Source organism: Podarcis filfolensis (genome assembly GCF_964270895.1).
Source record: "Podarcis filfolensis genome assembly, chromosome: 11".
In the NCBI taxonomy this organism is placed as follows: Eukaryota; Metazoa; Chordata; class Lepidosauria; order Squamata; family Lacertidae; genus Podarcis; species Podarcis filfolensis.
This window is the reverse complement of record NC_139613.1, coordinates 61,782,888-61,795,271: the sequence shown is the minus strand read 5'-3', so window position 1 is coordinate 61,795,271 and position 12,384 is coordinate 61,782,888. Positions and strand designations below refer to the sequence as shown.

At 42.4% G+C, this 12,384-nt stretch overlaps 1 protein-coding gene across 13 annotated transcripts in view; it reads right to left on the bottom strand.

Moving 5' to 3' along the window:
• APBA1 (amyloid beta precursor protein binding family A member 1) overlaps positions 1 to 11,046 on the bottom strand; it is an 85,746-nt gene extending 74,700 nt beyond the window's left edge. For 3 of the 13 annotated variants that reach the window (XM_083576760.1, XM_083576741.1, XM_083576744.1), the window contains exon 1: positions 10,874 to 11,028. The gene's annotated coding sequence lies outside the window, so the exon portion shown is untranslated. Of the gene's footprint in view, positions 1 to 3,468; positions 3,528 to 4,427; positions 4,503 to 10,873 lie in introns of those variants that run through there. The other 10 variants (XM_083576754.1, XM_083576750.1, XM_083576743.1 and 7 more) reach the window with 7 other exon arrangements.
• Between the last annotated feature and the right edge of the window lie 1,338 nt (positions 11,047 to 12,384).

Below are 12,384 nucleotides of genomic sequence, written 5' to 3'. Positions count from 1 at the left end.
CAATGGGGCAATGAAGTGAATTCACATTCTTTGATTTTTTGCACCAAACTTGAAATTGAAAATTCAACATGAATGACTCACGTTAATCACTAAGCCTGCTACTAACCGTATATTTACCATCAACTTTGAATTCTAATTATGTTGTATATGTATGAAATGTAGCTTTAAAAGTAAAAGGAATATAAAAGAAACTCAGGTCTGCTACATGAGTATGTTCTTTAATAAGCATATCTACATGGTACAGTATTTTCAGTGCAACACTAATAAAATCAATATAAAGTTTAAAATAAATGCTATTATTTCCAGAAAATAAAACACAATCAGTAAGACAATCAGTAACACAAGACAAGTAAGGCGACACGCAACATATTTAAATTATAGCTGATAAATTGTCACAAGAAAGAAATTTATTTTAAAAATAGGCTTTAAGTAACAATGTTTATAAATTTATATTGACTCAAACATCTGAAGAGGATGTCACCATCTTCATTTCCACTGGTAACAAAGCTTACTAGATTTTTTTAATGTGGGTTGTAAAACTGGTTCTTACATTAGAATTTACAGTTTGTAGAGAATATTCTCTGGAGAATTTTCTAGCAGAGAATATTCTCAAGAATATTCTCATTCTTGATAATATTCTCTGGAGAATATTCTCACCTCACATCACTACTACCACCATTTGAACTCTGAACAAGAACCTCCTAAAATGTTGTTTCTCTGCAAATAGGTTAATGAGGGGTTGAAGTAGTCAATTTTGAACCACCTGTAAAGGTTTTACCCGATCCGTCCTTATAAAGACACAAACTAACCCTTATGGAAGCACTTGAGTATCTACCATATTTTTCACTCCATAAGACGCACCTGACCATAAGACACACCTAGTTTTTAGATGAGGAAAACACAAAAAAAATATATTCTGAATCAAATGTTGTACTAAACTATTGAAAGCAGCAAAGCGGGCAGCTCCTGACTGCTTTGCTGCTTTAAAGCGAGCCTCAGAGGAGGGAAGGAAGGGGAGCCATGGATCCTCCGCTCGCAACTGCAGCGGGATCCCACCGCCGTCCGTAGGCATTCACTCTATAAGATGCACAAACATTTCCCCTTACTTTTTAGGAGGAAAAAAGTGTGTCTTATGGAGCAAAAAATACGGTACTTGGAACCCGAACGCTGAAAACCCGGAAGTGAGTGTTCCAGTTTTCGAACTTTGTTTTGGAAGCTGAATAGGCTCCATTTTGAGTCCTGAGCTTCCGTTTTGAGTGTTGCACTGCTAATTTGCATCCTACCATTGTAACTGATAAGTTCCTCTTCCAGTTTTAGTGTTGCGCTGCTAATCTGCATCCTACCATTCCGACAGAAGTCTTTCATTTCTGATTGCAGTGTTCTGAGGTGATATTTGGAGCTTATATTTGGTGCTTTTGTTTTTGCTAGTTTTTGTGCTTTCCTGCTTGGTAGGGGGTTGGACTCGATGGCCCTTGTGGTCTCTTCCAACTCTATGATTCTATGTGTTTTTGTTTGTGCGGGTTTTTTGTTTTTGTGACTGTGTAGAACCCAGTTCAGCTACTGATTGATTGATTGTGCTACTGCAGAAATGGATAAAAGCAGCAAAGGCAAGACAACCGTTAACATTGTTTATTGCTTGCATTTTATGGATCAATGGTCTCATTAGATACTAAAATTTCTGTTAAATTTAATTTTAGATTCCTGCTTTAGGGTTGTTTTTAATTGTCTGGAATGGATTAATCCATTTTGCCTTACTTTCTATGGGAAAGCGCACCTTGGTTTTGGAATGCTTTGGTTTTGGAACGGACTTCTGGAATGGATTATGTTTGAGAACCAAGGTATCACTGTAGAGTATTCGCTTTCCATGTATACAGACACAAAATGCTCAAATAGGACAGCCCCACTCAAACAAATTATATCTCAGCTTGAGCCTTATGGCCATTTGCCCTTCTCTCCTCTTTTTGCAGCATGCAGCAATTTGACTCAGAAGTTTCCATTTTGTCCAAACCAGGAAACTATGTTTATCAGATTCAGAAGCAACAGCTTCAAACAGTGGTTTAAGTCATTGGGGTAGTTCAAATTGGAGACTTGCAGGTTTCATTACTGTGCATGGCTAATAAAGGAGAGAGGGGGCTGGGGGGGGGGAACAAAAGGCTCTGGCTTACCTTAGTATTCCACCAAGATATGGTAATCTGAACGAGGCCAATATTTTCATTACATTTTTGAGTAATTCCATAGAAAAGTTTAAAAACCTTTCTTCTCTAAAATAAAACTTTACGCTGGCAGTTAGGCAGACTAATTTACTCATCTATTTCTCCTTCTCTATTGCTAATAAAATAATAAAATAATTTGTCATCTCATAATAAAGAATTTATCCCCTTACCACTTTTGTAAAATACCAAGCGTTTGGCAAAGGAAGCCCAAGCCTTTCATTAAGTGAATAATATTTGAACTTTTGGAGCTGCTGAAAATTTTGCAGGCCTGTATTTTCCAAACTTAAAGGTAAAGGTAAAGGTACCCCTGCCCGTTCGGGCCAGTCTTGCCAGACTCTAGGGTTGTGCGCTCATCTCACTCTAGAGGCCGGGAGCCAGCTCTGTCCGCAGACACTTCCGGGTCACGTGGCCAGCGTGACAAGTTGCATCTGGCGAGCCAGCGCAGCACACGGAATGCCGTTTACCTTCCCGCTGGTAAGCGGTCCCTATTTATCTACTTGCACCCGGGGGTGCTATTGAACTGCTAGGTTGGCAGGCACTGGGACCGAGCAACGGGAGCGCACCCCGCCGCGGGGATTCGAACCGCCGACCTTTCGATCAGCAAGTCCTAGGCGCTGAGATTTTACCCACAGCGCCATCCGCGTCCCTTTTCCAAACTTATTTAGCTTAAATATATAAATATTTCAAACAACCCAATTCATTTTCTTTCCATGTATCATAAACACTTATGGAATAGCTTCAGTCAGGAAAACTTTTTTTTCTCACATGAAATTCAGCAAATTAATTCCTATAATTTTATTTATCAAATAGCACTGTCTCTACATTCAGATTATTCAAATGAGCATTAATTGAACCGATACGAACTCTAGCATAAAGACTGGGTTTAGCTCTATTAAAAATAAAAGAATGATTATCTTCAGTATCCTAACATATGCTTATCAGGTAGTTCTGTGTAAGCTGCGACTGAAAAGTGCAGGTGAAAACACCAATTGATTTCCATTTTGAAAACAGCATATCATTTTGTAGAGTCCATTGGCAACAATCAGATTTGAATGGGAATACTTCTTTTTAGTGGCTATTAAAAGATGCCTTTGTACTGCTTTGAGTTTCTGGTTTATTATGTTGATCAATGATCTGTATCGCCCCCCCCCAAAAAAAACCCCCACCATTTTTTCCAATCACCATCAATACGGACTACACATCTGTAAAAGCCACATTGTACAACTTTTAAGCACATATTTAAAATGTTTATTACCTGTTTCTCATTGCAACAGCAATCTCACTGAGGCACTGGGAAATTTTGAGTCATGGCACTGGGGTGTGTAAGACACAGTCAAGGAAACCAGGTGGGGAACATGAAGGTTAAGAGATCAGCACCAAGCCATCCAGCTACACATATAATACACATATATTATAATTTTCTATTAAAATATTGGAATTTAGAAACATTTGCTGATTTACTGAAGAACACCCAGAGATCTAGCCCCTGGTCCATTTCCAGAGCAATGCATGTTACAATCCCCTAGGCATTGTAACATTCCCCTAGGAAGTCCCCTTCTTTTTTCAGATGGGCAATAAGGAAGTTGCCCAAGGAAGCACACTCAAGCCATTATAGCTCTGTTGGGGTGTCCACCGCATCCTGTCTGCCTCTCTGCCCACTGAAATATACAGTGGTACCTAGGTTTTTGAACAGCTTAATTCATGAACAACTTGGAAATCGAACGCCGCAAACCCAGAAGTAGGTATTCCAGTTTGTGAACTTTTTTCAGAATCAGAACTGTTCCGTTTTGAGTGTTACACTTCATTTTTCAGTGCCACACTTCTGTTTTGAGTGCCCCCGCTCCTGCTTCCAAAGGTGGAGGAGCTGGATCGGGGCAGCTCAGCTGGGGAGCATGAAGCCTCCCTTCCCAGTGCGAACCCCTCAATGGAAAGTGCGATGGAGCCTGCACCTCCCCAGCTGAGCAGCCTGATCCAGCTCCTACTCCTGTGCAAGCAGGAGCAGGGGCAGGGATCTCTCGTGGCAGCTCAGCTGGGGAGGGCAAAGCCTCCCTTCCCAGCTGAGAGATCCCCGCCCCGCTCCTTTGCTAAGGAGAGGGATCCTGCAGGAATCTCAACTAGAACATAAATGACATCCAACCTCTGCTTAAAAACCTCCAAGGAAGGAGAGTCCACCACCTCTCAAAGGAGTCCGTTCCCCTGTTGAATAGCTCTTACCCTCAGAAAGTTCTTCCAGATGTTTAGTCGGAATCATCCTTCTTGTAACTTGAAGCCATTGGTTTGGGTTCTAGCCTACAGAGCACAAGAAAACAAGCTTGTTCCATCGTCCATGTGACATTCCTTTAGATATTTGAAGGCAGTTATAATACAGAATCATAGAGTTGGAAGGAACCCTGAGGTTCTAGTCCAACCCCCTGCAATGCAGGAATATGCAACTGTCCCTTATGGGAACTGAACCTGCAACCTTGGTGTTATCCAGCGCCGAGGGCCTTCTGGCGGTTCCCTCATTGCAAGAAGTGAGGTTACAGGGAACCAGACAGAGGGCCTTCTCGGTAGTGGTGCCCGCCCTGTGGAACGCCCTCCCATCAGATGTCAAGGAAATAAGCAGCTATCCTATTTTTAAAAGACATCTGAAGGCAGCCCTGTTTAGGGAAGTTTTTAATATTTAATGCTGTATTGTTTTTAACACTTGATTGGAAGCCGCCCAGAGTGGCTGGGGAAACTCAGCCAGATGGGCGGGGTATAAATAAGAAATAATAATAATAATAATAATAATAATAATAATAATAATAATACTATTATTATCAGCAACATACTCTATCCAACTGAGCTATCCTACTGATGCCATCTCCTCCTAGTCTCCTCTTTTCCAGGTTAAACATACCCATCTCCTTCAAGCGCTCCTCGTAGGACTTAGTTTCCAGACCCTTGACCATCTTGGTCGCCCTCCTCTGCACACCTTCCAGCTTGTCAACATCCTTCTTAAATTGTGGTGCCCAGAATTGGACACAGTGTTCCAGGTGTGGTCTGATCAGGGCAGAATAGAATAGTACTATGAGCTTCCTTGATCTGGACACTATACTTCTGTTGAGGCAGCCTAGAATAGCATTAGTTTTTTTGCTGCTGCATCACACAGTTGACTCATGTTAAGCTTGTGGTCTACTAAGACCCCTAAATCCTTTACACATGTACTACTGGAAATCCAGTATATTTGTGCATCTGGTTCTTCCTGCCTCAGTGCAGAACTTTACATTTGTCCCTATTGAAATTCATTTTGTTAACTTGGGCCCAGTTCTCCAATCTGTTATATGGTCATTTTGAATTCTGATTCTGCCTTCTGCAGCATTAGTTACCCCTCCCAGTTTGGTGTTATCTGCAAATTTAATGATGATGATGATGATGATGATGATGATGATAGCAGCAGCAGCAGCAGCAACAACAACAATACTCCACCCATCAGTTTCCCCAGCTACCCTGGAAGCTTCCAGCACATATACAAACATAAGAAAACGTCAAACCTCAAAAACTTCCCAAGCATCTCCTCAAGACCTTCATCCAAGTCTTTTATAATGTTGAACAACAAAGGGCACAGGACATAACCCTGCGGACCCCACTTGTGATAGGTTTCACCTCACAGTGGCTGGCAAGAATGTATTTGCTAAGAGTCTGCCAAACCTGTGAGCTCTAATGTGTGAGCCCCTTGTTTTCTCACATATTTTAGTCTGGAAGCAAGAATTAATGGGCACTAGAGGGTGTTGCTTCACTGCAATATTTACAGACACTGGAGGAAGCAACTCTTGAGCACAGCGACATTGTCTACCCAGTCAAGTCATAGTCAAGTGTCATCATTCCAACACCCTAGTAATGCTTTTCAGCCATTATTATAACCCACCAGTAAGCACAAACCTATCAATTGGTTGTCAAAGGGTACACTCTTGTTTTCCCATAGATTTTAGTCCAGCGGCCGAATCTGACATTTCCAGCTTTTTTTTACAAAGACTGACACCAAACTTGGTCTGGCCCTGATTTAAGTGTTTCTGGGTGATCAAGAATAGCATACCCACACAGTGTTAGACATGCCTGGTGTTTCATTCAAAACCAGTTAGCCTTGCCAGTATGTGCATTGTGAGCGGACCAAAAACTTGTAGCCCAGGTGTTGGCAGGCCAATATTTTATGAATCATGGTCAAGGGACCTGTTTAACAAAAGAATCTGAGTGCCTTCAGTGTCCCATTAGGTTCAGTTCTTCTTGAAGACCCGGTATCACATTTGAACAAGGTCATAATAAAATGTATAAAACTGTATGTATGTATGTATGTATGTATATATACATACACATATATATGATTCTACATATTTTTCCTCACATACATTCTTGTGAAACTCCTGAAAACAAACAGCCAACACCACAAACAAGCTCTCACACTGAAATAAGAAAATTTGTGCTTCCAGGGTCTCCCAGATCCTGTCTCTTGTTCTATTTAAATCAAGGCAGGTCCACTATGGCCCTCCCAATGCTGTTGGACTCCTGCTTCCAGCAGGGATGATGTAGTCATCAACATCTGGAGAGGGCCAGGGAAACCAACTGTAGACTAAACCAAGAGGAAGGTTGAAGGGAACCATACCAGCACAAGGGAAATTTAAGCAAAACTGTGTGCCGTACATCACACAACACAAAGAATGGCAGGCTGAGATATTTCTGCAATCTTAAGAAAATACACAAGCATTGATTAAAGATTCTGTCTAACTCCATGAGGTTCTTTCTACCTCTGTTTTTTTCTTCTTTTTAAAACCAAAATCAATCTAAGCAGAGAAAGACTGAAAGTAGAGAGCGTGCTTAATCCTCTCCCCTCTGATCATTTTTTTCAGCTCTAAAGCAACCTTTTGAAGCTTCTTCTACCATTTATATATATGAGAGAAAACATATGGGGTCCTCTGGGGACCAGATGGGAAAGGTCTGCATAACCTCCATTTCCATCTGGTCTTGCTCTGCCCACAGAGACGATTTTGGTTTTTTGAAAAAGGTGGAGAAACACCCTATACAAATGCACACAGAAAGAACTCTGTAATATGTGGCCTGAGTTTATGTAGAAGAGACCTAAATTTCATTTTGTACTGCCGCAGGATGGAAGGGGAAGAATGAAGAGGTATTATATCTAAAATGTTGCAATGGTGCACTGTTGTAATTTCTTAAATGCAGAGTTCAAATTAATTCAGTGATTGTGAGTCAGAACAACCTTCTGTGAAACCTTGAGGGGGGAGGAAGACCTTCATCTCCTGCCTTTCCATGCTAGGCAAGCTGGCCGGCCTGCTTTTGGTCAGTTCCCCACATTTAGTCAATGATACCTTTGTACATTTCCTTGAAGGTCACAGACAACACCTTTCATTCTTCTTTTGTATTTTTATTAAATATTTTCTTGATTTTCAGAAGTATGTGTAATGTCTCTTGTATCACCTTTCATTCTTAAGGCTTCTTTTATAAGATATCAGACATCAGAGAGGCAGCTATGTAGCTTAAAGACAATTAAGGGTTGAACTGAGAATGACAATGATCAAACAGTTCAGCTCTTTAAATACTTATTCTTAACGATTTAATACATTACATATTTTTAAATTTTATTTTAATCCCAGCAAATAAAAAACAATTATTACAAAAGCAAAAGTAACATCGCTGCCTTCCACTTTACATATTCATATTTAGAAGGTTTAGAGGGTTTTTCCCAATGAATTTTATTGCTTTTTTTTTTTTACTTATTGCTGGTTTTGCAATTTTTGCAATTTTTAAAAAACCACTTAGAAGCTTCAAAAAATTTAAGTTTATAACTCAGTATTAAATGCATCCATTTAGATATTCCACTGATTTCAAGCAAGTATGCTTCGGATCATAGCTTTAAGAACAGTACATTTTTCAAACAGCAGAATTCATTTTGAGCTAATACAAAATAAATTTTCTGCAAGCAATATGAAAAACATTTCTGCTTCTCTCAAGAAGCACTCTCTTCTTAGAGTCTACCTCCCCTGGCAATTTTTCAATGAATCAACCAATGACTCAAACTACAAATATATTTTCTATACCAGCTTTCTAAAATGCGAGGCTTTACATTGAAGACAAAACAACAGTCAAAAGACATTACTAATATTTCAAATCAAACCAGGCGCATTAGTGCATAACAAAAATGTAGCTGCAAGCTAGAACAGCTACAAAAGAGGCATTATACCTCCATGAATTATAAGATACATGTCTAGTACTACTATTACTTGGCCAAACCAGTTCAAATCTGATGTTTATGGCACTTTTAAATTCAGATTACTGCAACCATTCTTCAATCATTTTATAGCAAACACAATAGATATTTTCAATCAACCTGGCTTTCAACTTTATCACAATGTACTGTATAGTCCCATAAACACCATCTGAAGTAAGTTAACATGATTAGCCCAAAGCCACTCAGTTATCTCCATAGTATTTGAGTCTATTATCTCCCACAACGAAACCCAACTTTCTATTAAGCTTGCCCACTTTTTAGTGATGGGATTCCTAAAACTTTTACAGCTAAGAGACAAAGAGAAATGTAGCAGTATTCCCTAATGCAGAACCTACAAACCATAAAGAAAGTCACCTGCTGCATTTCTGCTAGTCACAGCAGGACAAAAAGAAGCTGACGTGTACATGCTTTCTAGATTTCAAACTCATAAGCAAAACTGCTCTCAAAAAAGCTGCAACAGAGGCATATACAGAAAATGTAGTGCTATAATAAAGCTATATACACAGTACTCCTGTTTCGCTTTCATTTTCTAAATACTATTGGCTAGTATGCTGTGCTTTAAAACAGGCTAACAGCACGACTTTCAGTGGTGATGAGGAACCCTAGATTGCCTATTTAGAATAAATACCGTATTTTTTGCTCTATAAGACTCACTTTTTCCCTCCTAAAAAGTAAGGGGAAATGTGTGTGCGTCTTTTGGAGCGAATGCAGGCTGCGCAGCTATTCCAGAAGCCAGAACAGCAAGAGGGATTGCTGCTTTCACTGCGCAGCGATCCCTCTTGCTGTTCTGGCTTCTGAGATTCAGAATATTTTTTTTCTTGGTTTCCTCCTCCAAAAACTATGTGTGTCTTGTGGTCTGGTGCGTCTTATAGAGCGAAAAATACGGTATATACCCAGGGCTTTTTTTCAGCTGGAACTCGCCTGAACTCAGTTCTGGCACCTCTCAGCTGGGCACCATTGCCATTATAAGAGAACAAGTGAGGTGTTCATGGTGGGTTCCAGCACCCCTTTTTCTAGAAAAATAGCACTGTATATAAATTAGAATTAAAAGACAATCAAATCTTGGACAGTATTATTACAAAGATTGACTTAATTTGAGGCCATGGTCAATCACACAACTGGGAATATCCCCCATGGATTTAACTGTACTTTCTTTAACTGGTCATACATAGTCCTACCCGCTGTATATTTACTCAAAAGTAAGCCACACTGTGGTTTCTGTTGCTTATGTGAAACTCGGTGTATGAAGGACCACAGCTGTGCAGCACAATCCTGTCATTGCTCACTCATAAGCAAAACCCACGGGACTTATTTCCAAGAAAGCATGCGTAGGATTTTGGTCTTAATATGTTTAGGGATGGAGATGCATGGATGTTATGCAGATCTGCCCCTCCACAGCTCCCCCCCAAAAATACAAAAAAAAATGCCACTAGGGATATGCTGGATATGCTTGATATACTAAGTTTCTGAAATGACTTTCAGATTTAAGACTAAGCAGAAATGGTTCCTGTTTCGTGTTATTGTTAATGCAGCAACAAAAATACAATACTGTACTTTTTTTCTCCATTTCTCAGCCTGCAATAAATATGGCATTGTATGTGTGCTTCTGGAAACACAGAAAAAACACTTCGCATTTTGACGGCAGTGCAGTAGAATGTAAGGTACTGTGACTCAGATATTGTTCAGATGATGTAGATGGGTCTCTGGAAATACATAAACAAAAGGATGCCTAAATGCATATTGATGGATGCGCACATCCATACCAAAATAAGCAGCATACTTTGAGGCGAGAAATTTATGTCACATGTCTGATCTGCCCCTCACCCCTGCATTTGCATACATTTAATATGAAGGATTGTTCGGAGGCAGGAAAAGGGTGAGCCTTTCCGTTCATTCTTGGCGGTGGGTACCGTTCCTTTTGAGATACTATGGTCTAGAAGCATTTTCTAAAATCTGACGTTACAGCCATTGGAGAGCTACGCCAAGTCTTCTCAAAACGAGCCTTTAAGCAAGGGGAGAAAGCACTCGCGGGAGCTCCCGCGGCAGCCCCGGCGCCCTCCGCGCAGCCCCAGGGAGGCGCCCGGGCGGAGCCCCCCCCCCCCCCGACGGAGGAAGGTCGGCTTCCCCTCCGATGCGGCACCTGGCGGGCCCCGCAGCCTCCGGCAAGGCGGAGACCCGGCCGCGCCCCCCCCCCCCCGCCGAGATGCCCGCAGCCCGACGAGCGAGCGAGCGAGGAGCCTCCGCGCCATTCCCGCGTCCCCTTCGCGCGGCTGAGGAGACCCGGCGGCTCTGCCTCCCTAGCGGGCCGCTGGGGCTGCCGGGCGGCGCCTGCTTCCCCACAGCCGCTTCTCGGCCCCGAGGGAGCCGCGCATCTCTCTCGCGCCCGCCCGGCCCTTACCTGCCTGGGGAGCCGCGGCGCCCGCCGCACTCAGGGCGCCCAGCGGAGGCCGAGGCGGCGGCGGCGCTGGGCTGGGCGGCCCACCTGGAAAGCAGCTTTCCGCGGAGCCGCTCGCCCGGCCTCGCGCTCCACCATCTTCCTCCTCCGGCTCCGCCCCGGCTCGGCTCCGCAGCCTCCCGGCCAGCGCCTCGCCCGCCCTCCGCTCCGCCCTCCGCCCGCCTCCGCGCTCGCTCGCTCGCGCCGCGCTCGCGCTCGGCCCCGAAAGAGGAGGCGGCGAGGGGCCGCTCGCCAAGGCATCCGGCGAGGCGGAGGAGGAGGCGGCCGCCGCCGCCGCCGCCGCCGCTTGGGTCGCCCGCAGGCCTGGGGAGGAGAGGCAAAGGGGCCGAGGAGAAGAGGGCCGGCCGGCCGGCCTTCCCCTCAGCGCGGAGCCCTGGCTGCCAGCCTGGATGAAGAGAGGCCCCCCAGCCCCCCCCTCCGGACTAGAAGGAAATGGAAGTCTTCGAAACAAGATTGCGTGAAGAGAAGGATGATGACGGGATTTAAAATTCTGCAATTCTCATAAAGGACCTAAGATGTTATTGTGAACTTAAATACCATGGTGATTTTTAAAAATGCATAGAATTAACACTGAAAAACTTTTGCAATTACAGTGGTACCTCGGGTTAAGAACGGACCTCCAGAACGAATTAAGTTCTTATCCCGAGGTACCACTTTACTGAACTTTGTAAACCTGTTGTGAAATAAGTATAATGTTTTAGGAAAATGAAGTTGTAATGTTATCCTTAGAAAACACACCTTGAGCTTACAAATTATATTGCCTGGGAAGTGTAAATAATATGATTATCATTACCTGACAGTGTGGCACTTTTAGAATCTACTTTATGCTGTTATTAAAAAGTCAGTTTTAAAATGGAAGTAAACTACAACCATCAAATACAGTAAGGCTAAAATGGTTTTTTCCTAGCCTTCCTCACATAGCAAAATCATCCAAAACTTCATCAAAATTTGTCTAAGTTTGTCACTTTCAATGTACAGAATGCTCAGTGTGGACAACCTCTCTTGAGACATTGTGGCCCTTATTTCATTTTTATTTCTTTTGAGTCTTGAAAAACTCCTCTCTCCTGAGCAGTTAGTGACCATAAAGCTAAGAAATAGCCACAAGATTGCTTCCACATTAGGAAAGGCTATCTTAATTTTTTCCTTGTATATAATTTGATAAAGGTCTGTATGAGACAGAGAGTGCTCTGCTGTAAGCCTATGGCTTTGTCTCCTGAACAGGTGAAAGTGCAAAATATCATCAACAGGTTTCAGGTCAATATCTTCTGGGTATGCTTTCATCAACAGTTCAACACCTGGCTTAATTTCTTGCTTAGATGCTGTCAAATTAGCAAGAATGGCAAACAGTTGTGCAGTATCACTATACACACTACTTCTTTTTAAATTGGCTTCAAGTGCATCTAATAAATGATTTTCTTCTAAACCTATCTCTTGAAGATAGTGCATCTGAGGCA